This window comes from Eulemur rufifrons, chromosome 5 (assembly GCF_041146395.1).
Source record: "Eulemur rufifrons isolate Redbay chromosome 5, OSU_ERuf_1, whole genome shotgun sequence".
Classification (NCBI taxonomy): Eukaryota; Metazoa; Chordata; class Mammalia; order Primates; family Lemuridae; genus Eulemur; species Eulemur rufifrons.
This window is the reverse complement of record NC_090987.1, coordinates 34596272-34604120: the sequence shown is the minus strand read 5'-3', so window position 1 is coordinate 34604120 and position 7849 is coordinate 34596272. Positions and strand designations below refer to the sequence as shown.

The 7849-nt window shown below is 36.7% G+C and overlaps 1 non-coding gene across 1 annotated transcript; it reads right to left on the bottom strand.

Annotated features, from left to right (window-relative positions):
* Positions 1-5439: 5439 nt before the first annotated feature.
* LOC138383553 (small nucleolar RNA SNORA61) lies at positions 5440-5571 on the bottom strand. The gene has a single exon (XR_011233618.1). It is a non-coding gene; the product is annotated as a small nucleolar RNA SNORA61 (small nucleolar RNA).
* Positions 5572-7849: the final 2278 nt, after the last annotated feature.

The following is a 7849-nucleotide window of genomic DNA, read 5'->3' as shown; positions in this document are numbered from 1 at the left end:
TAGCTGCAATGGAAATAACAAATATAAAAGCTTCATTTTCTCATCCTTCAAAAAGCCTTTTAGCCTACTTTGAAACCCCCAAAGAATATCTAGAAAAATACCTATCAACTGAAAAATGTCAAAGCTAATGCTCTGCTTCAAAATTAAAGCACAGAGAAAAAGCTTGCAATAGAGCTGCTAACTTCTGTGGTGTCTCTGAAGCCTTCCTGCCAGTGTTAACTCACAAGGGCTCCTTCTGCTGCTGAGAGCTCTAACACGGATTGCTCCCACTACTGCACACAGCATATCCTTTCTTAATAATGGGCAATAATATAGGAATTGGGTGTACAAAGTGGACAAATAGTCCGATGTCTCTTGAAATGAATTAAGCAACTTTAGAAGTTGCATTGATGTTTCAAACCAAGCACCACTGCTAACTTATGCATCGAAGGGGTTCCATGCTGAATAAAATTTTAAGGTTCTGAAGCATACCTGCAAAGTCAGTGGCCGTTCATTCCAGGAGCACTGGTTTTAAAATGCCAGATTCCAAAGTTGAATATAATAGTGGTCATCTGGATTCTCTAAGCTTGAAAACTTACTTTATTTTAATTTCTAAAACATTCCACCCAGGAGTGCCCTAATCTTCTCTTTGGTATTATTCCCTGTCACAGAGCCCATACATTCGAACTCTAAGAGTAGTCACGAAGGAGGGACAAAAGGAAAGCACCCGAGAAATTCTGTATTCCCACAGAAGGCTCTAAAGGGTCATGATATTGCAACTCCCGCCCAGCTTTGTTGGTGTTTTGGAAAATGTTGGTGCTCTGGACAATGTTGGTGCTCTGTCCACAGAGCTTTGAATGTCATTTTTCCTTTGTGTATATATCAGCTGAGAAGGGGAGGGGGGGAGCCACACTTTGTGCTTTTATCCCCAACACTCGGCACGTGCAATTCTTTTTCAAAGGATTGCCCATAGGCTACTAGAGCCCCCTGTATCTGCCTTGTCCATAGATCAAGTGTCTAGAAATTTATATCTCCATCACCTCAGGTCAGAACAATTCTGAGGTATAAGGGACGCACCAGAAAACCCAAGATAAGGTTAAAGCTACCCTTTGTAGGACTTTGCCTGAGATTTACTCCCTTGCTGGTTTCCCATGGAGCACTTTCTTAATAAGTCTCTTGCCTGTGAATCCACATCTTAAGGTTGGCTTGTTGGGGTTTCAACCCATGACATAGCCTGGTACCTTAGGATTGAACCACCCTGATGAAAAGAAGAACATTTTGGTGGGAGTTAAAGAGGGAGGAGAAGGGGCTAATGCTTTGACCAGCTAAAGAGAAACAAAGGTGCTGGGTATCTTTTACTATAAGGTCTGTTATCTTCACCACCCTTTCCCTTGTACTTTTTTGTCTCTCTGCAAGACCACTGTGGCTTTCAGTGGTCACCTGGAGTTCCCATCATTCATTTCAGTACTTGCTGCACTTCTATTAGAACACACCTGTTCACTCTTCTAGTTCCCAGGACTTTGGATACCATCCTTAATTTTATTAAGTATTTCCAGAAAGCGACTATTCATAATTTTTACTACCCATAACATACATATATGCGTGTGTGCGCGCACACGAGTGTGTGTATATATTCCAAAACATTTATAGCATATATATTTAAAGTAAAGCATCAACATAAAAAAATGAAAATGACTCAGTTTCTATCCTAAAGAAATGTAAAATTTTTTTGGTATAATAAGACAAGTATGCAATCTAAGTAGAACCTTTCAAATGTCATGAGAGATATATGTACAAAGTGCTATGAGTGCTCAAAGAAGGAAAGGAAAGGTACTACCTGGAAGAATTTTTGCATATTATTTCATTCAAAAATGTTAAGTTAAATAATATAAAGTGCTGTCTACAGATAAGTAAATGAGTTTAAATATGTTTAGCACTCACTTGTCTGAGGCCCGTGTAGGCGAATGCCAAAGCTAAGATTGGAAGTACTACTTCTGCAAGCAACACCTGTAGTCTTTCCTTTGCATTACTTCAGCCAAGGACAGCAAAGAATGGTTGGAATTGTTAAACAAAACTTAGGGAGGCCATTGTTTTAGATTGAGCTCCTGCACTAGGCCCCAAGAGAACATACCAAAACAAATGAGATCATTCTTGCTAAATGCCACATAATCAAACTGAAACTTTAAAGAAGCAGATAGATCCCAAAACAGACCAGTTTTTCCCTGGAAACAGGAGATTCCAGTCAACCTGAGTCAGTGTAGTCATGAAGTCCCTCTGCTTTAACCTTTACAAAAAGGTAACATGAAGTAACCTGATGTTAACCAATCAGCTTTTTTCCCTGTTGTTCTGTCGTCTTGTTTCCACCTTACAAAAGCTACTGTTCTGCCATTGCCTGATGGGAGCTTTCATTCTATTTTGTAGAATAGAGGCTGCTCGATTTGTGAATCATGAATAAAAGCCAATTAGAACTATAATTAAGTTTGTTGCAATTTTCTTTTGACAAAAATTAAACTCTAGTTAGAAAGTTCAGTAATAGATATCATTTGTCAGGGATTGAGCCACCTACCTTTTTCTATTATTCATTCTTATAATAATTCTGTAGCTATTATGCTATCCACTTAAAATTAAAAAAAAATTCTGATGCAGTAAAACTTGCTTCTGGTCACATAATGAATAAGTGACAGAGATGGGTTTGATCACGAGTCTTTTACTTCAAAATTGGATGTTTTATCCAGTGTCCTTTTGGCTGTATGGAGATTGAGTCAAGGCTAGCAGACAGAGAAGAAAGTAGGAGCAAAAAAGAACAGACCAGGGAAGTTCTTAGCATGTATGGGGATGGGGGACAGTGTAGGTTGCCTGGGGCATGTGAAATGAAGATCAGGAAAGAGGGTGACATAAATTGCCAGAATGGGCTACTTGGATCTAAAAAGTTAGACACAATTGATGGGTAATAGAGTGCCATTGACGATTTTTAAGCAAGGACATAACACGGTCAGAGTTGAGTTAGAATGTGCTTACTTCTCATAGTTTTGTGGTAAAAGAGGTTCTATACGTTAAACACAGAAATAAGTAATGTTTACTATTTTAGTCCATTTGTGTTTCATGAATTGGGGTTGAGAATCAGGTTAATTTCCTATGGTATCCTTTAAATCACACCATATAGGATTTGCTTATTTTATCTTTACCTAGAACAGACTGTTTTTGAACTCTCAGATGCAATTATTACTAATATCATCACAGTTGATAAATAGCATAATGCCAGCTGTGCATTCCCAGAGAATCTAATCGTATCTGTAAAGATGAATGTCCATCAACCACATACAAAAGAGCATGTGGGAAATTTATATTTAATCCTGTAGGATATTGATGACCAAAAGTTTCAGGTTGAGAATTCTGGGTGATGGTTAACATTTGATGTGAGGTGAAAGACCAGGTCATTAACAGAAGCATTTATTTACCATAAGGCAAATGTTAAGAGAATCTGCGAGATCAACAGTTTCAAGGGCCAGGCTAGAGTGTCAGGTGTGCCAGGACACTGGGGGAGAGAGGAGGATTATGTCTGACTTCCAGGCTTTCTCTAACCTGGATGTGCATAGTGAGTAGGTAGGAGGAGCGAGGGGAAGCTGGCAGAGGCAGGAAGAGATGTTAAGCAGCAAGAAACTGACCAGAACAGTTAAGGAGGAATACTGGTTCTGAAGCCTTGAGAAAAGATAAGACAGCTACTCTGCAATGCTCTGATCAGGCCTAGGATGCAGTTCATACAGCCCATGTACACACAGAACATTTCCAGACCCACGGATCAGAAAGAAGAATATTAATTATAGTAACATGAAGGGCTGGTACAGTAAGTGGCAATGGTTTTTTTTTTTTTTTTAAGAGATTGTGGGACAGAACAAGAATATAAATCCATTCATTCATTCAAACATTCATTCATTCTATAAAAATGTATTGGGGGCCTAATATATGCCAGGCACTGTTATGGGTGATGGGGATACAATAGCATGAAAACAAACAAACAACTATAGAAACAAGTCCTTTCCCTCTGGAAGCTTACGTTCTAGTGAAGATGATGAGCAATCAGCAAATGCAGCATAAAAAGAAACATAGTGTCAGTTACTGGTGAGTGCTTTGGAACAGAGAAATTACATAATGGTTACAGCAACATTCCTCCTTTGTATAATCATGGGCCAAAATACACATGTTAGAAAGGAAGGAGGACAGGAGAGAGTACACAACCCGCAACTGGCTGAAATCCAGGCTGAATGGAAGCAAAGGTCTTTAAATGTTACAGAACGATCCACGATGTCACCAAGTCACTTGCAGAGCAGGGAGTGTGCTATTTCTATTTGCAAAGCAGCATGCAGGTCTCTCTGCCATTTCCAAAATAATAAAGGTACTGATGCAAGGATGTGAGAATGAATCTCCTTCCCTCCCCTAGGGAGGGCACAACATAGTTGATTTGCTGCTTTAAACAGGAGTTTTGCTTTATTTTTAGAGTGAAACCAAAGTTTATGGTATTACACATAGAGATGATTAAAGTTTTTTAAACTATCAATTATAGAGCCCAGGATTCTGAATTTAATGGACTGTGACTGTAGGTTCATTAGAATGGGACTAATTTTTGCTGTGTTATAAACTATGTCTCTAATTTCAAAATAATGGAAACTCCTGGAAATTGCTATCAAACTTTTAAGGTATTATCAGCTATTGAAATATGCACCTCTACAGCAGAATTTCTGTGGCCGAGGAAACAATCATCTTCACAGTGTTACCGTTAACCCTCACACATTGCTGAGATATTGATGTGACCCCAAGACAATTTCAACTAAAGTTGTTTTTTTGTTTTTGTTTTTGTTTTTGGTTTTCTTTGTCTTTTTATAAACTTAATGCTTCCAAAGCTATAAAGCTACTTTATTCTTCTGCTAATTATCTGAAATGTTATTAATTTGAAGCCTAAAACTCATAGAACTTCTTCAAAGCAACTCTACAATGTCAATGAAGCTGAAGTTAAACATATAATTAAGAGATGAAGTGTTTCAAATGATTAATTTCCAAACTTGCAAACCTTAACACACATGTCATTTTCTTCTTTTCTCTGATTTTTTCTTGTTCCCTTAAATCATTTTTAAATGGTGAAATTAGTCTTTTACAAAAAAAAAAAAAAAAAAACAAATTGAGAAACAGTCGCCATTAGAAACCAATTATTTCATATGGAAGCTGATACTTTCAGCACTTTTGGTTCAAAAAGCTATATAATCTATATTATTATTATTATTTTTAAATTTTAAGGACACCCTCAGTCAAGTCAAGAAAGCTGATAAATCCCTCCTTGAATACGATAAAATTGGTCAGCAATCGCTACTCAACTCCCACAGCTTCACATATATTCCCCCTTTAGCCTTGTTTCCTCTCCCCTGTAAAGCTCCCATTTTACAGAGGAGAGGAAACAAGAGAATTCAACCTTGTTTGAAACTAGCCCACATGCTATATACCAAACTATAACACCGCAAGGCCAGCTTCAGTATTACTTTTCCTCCTTTTACGACCACCAAGACCGGTGTTCAGATCCGATGGGAAAGGGAACTGGAGGGCTATATAATCTATATTATTACCTACACAGCTGAACTCTTCCCTCCCCAACTCATACCCCTTTGCAGCCTTGAAATTGAGTAGCGCCCTCTAGAGTGGAACAATGCTGGTGGCCCTGGCGTGGAGTTGTCCCTCTTCTATGCTGGTTCAAAACCTCAGGGACTGCAAAGACATAATATAGACACTCATCGTGTCTACTTGTCTGAGGAAGAGATACAGATTCAGGATAGTGAGAGATTCTGTCCATTTAGTTCAGAAATAGACATAAAGAACTGAGAAATCAGGAATTCCTATAAAGTATAGGATATGTATATTATTTAAAGACTAATTATGATTCTAATTGTCAACAGCACAATTCTTAAACATAATAAATGGTCTGTAATGAATGAAACCAAGTTTTATGGACCTAGTTTGGTTGACTTCTTATGTGCATGAAACCTTGAAATATTTTGATAGCTATTCATATTAATTAGTGTTTCCAGAAAAACTAAACAATGCTACATATGGAGAATGTATCACATACATCATGTTGATCTCATACTATGTTAAGAAGATGGTCAATGAGTTCTAATAACTGCAGAATCAGTTAAGATGCACAGTAATTTTGACCTAAAAAGGGGGAAAAAGCCATTGCAACTATTTAAAATCAGATTAATTCTTTTCTTTCAAACATTTTTATAACAGTGTAATTGGTCTATTTATTGTAGCCTAAAACAAATCAAATCTTACTTTCAGTTTGTTAATTAAACCTTGACTTCTTTCTTTGTCTTTACTTTAAAAAAATAGCTCTTTTGATCTCAGGTAGATACGGTTGTAACACATCGCGACATGGCATTTGTTAATCAACCATTTCTTTATTCAAAGCTTCATTCAGCAAATAATTGATCAGTAAAGACTAGGAACAAGGAACTTGGATTCAGTTCAAGAGTCTGTTCCTCGTTATAAGGGTGAAATTGAGCAATGGATTTAAACTTTACAAACTTATTTTTCTCATTCATGGATGGCATGGAAAAAAATAAGATACTTCATTGTGTTGATCCCTACTAAATAAAATAGTGCTAAGAAAAAGTAATCTTTTAACACTCCCCTGTGCCCTCTATTCCAAATATATTCATTCTTTTCATTTCTCTGGATGGACCGTTCTTTTATTCTCCGTTTGTTTTGTTTTTCTATTCACACTACCTAAAATGCACTTCTTTCCCATTGTGAACTCTTATTTAACAGTGGAGTCCTAAGTTACCATCATATCTGTTATAAAATATTTATTGACTCTGCCTCCTCTCCTCATCCTCCCAACAGCTAGAATTGACCCTCCCACATGTGTAACCCCTTAGCAAGTTGCTGAGGGTTCTTTTATAGCAACCACAAATTTGTTTCACTTCTTGTTTACGTGTATGTTTCCTTCATTAAATATGCATTTTAAGCCTTATAAATACTTATTCACTGCAAAGACATGATATAGACACATTTTCCTAACAAGAGTGACTGAAATATAATTAATGGGCAATTAATTTTGAATGGATGACATGATAAATAAATTTATACTTCATGCACAAATATCATTATGATTGTTATCAGGTGTGTGCAAAAGCAATGAGTGCCCAGAGATCTTACTACATGCAATTATTTGTCTAGGAGCTTCACAAAAACGTATGGTATATAACTTGCTGAAATGTTTTTATAGACAAGAAATAAATATTTAAAAATTATACATAACTTTCCTAAAACCACGGAAGAATTAGGATTAGCAATGAAGACTGCCATGATTTAAGAGAGAAAAATATAACCATATATAGTTATAAAAATATATAAATATATATTATGTATACATACCACATGTGTATATGTATAATGTTATAATTATGTAATGATATAATACATTTAAAATATGTGTGTGTATATATCTATCCATTCATTTATATATATTTTGTCATGGACTGAATTGTGTTAACCCCATATTCTTATGTTGAAGCCCTAAACCCGAGTGCCTCAGAATATGACTGTATTTGGAGATAGGGCCTTTAAAGAGGTAATTAAGTTAAAATGAGATCATCAGTGTAGGCCCTAATCCAATCTGACTGCTGTTCTTGTAAGAAAAGGAGATAGGGCCATGCAGAGGGACACCAAGGATGTGCTCACACAGCGAAAAGACCATGTGACAACATAACAAGAATGTGCTGTCAGCTAAGGAGAGAGGCCTCAGGGAAAACCAAACCTGCAATCACCCTTGGTCTTGGACTTTGAGTCTCTAGAACTATGAGAAATAAATTTCTGTTAAACT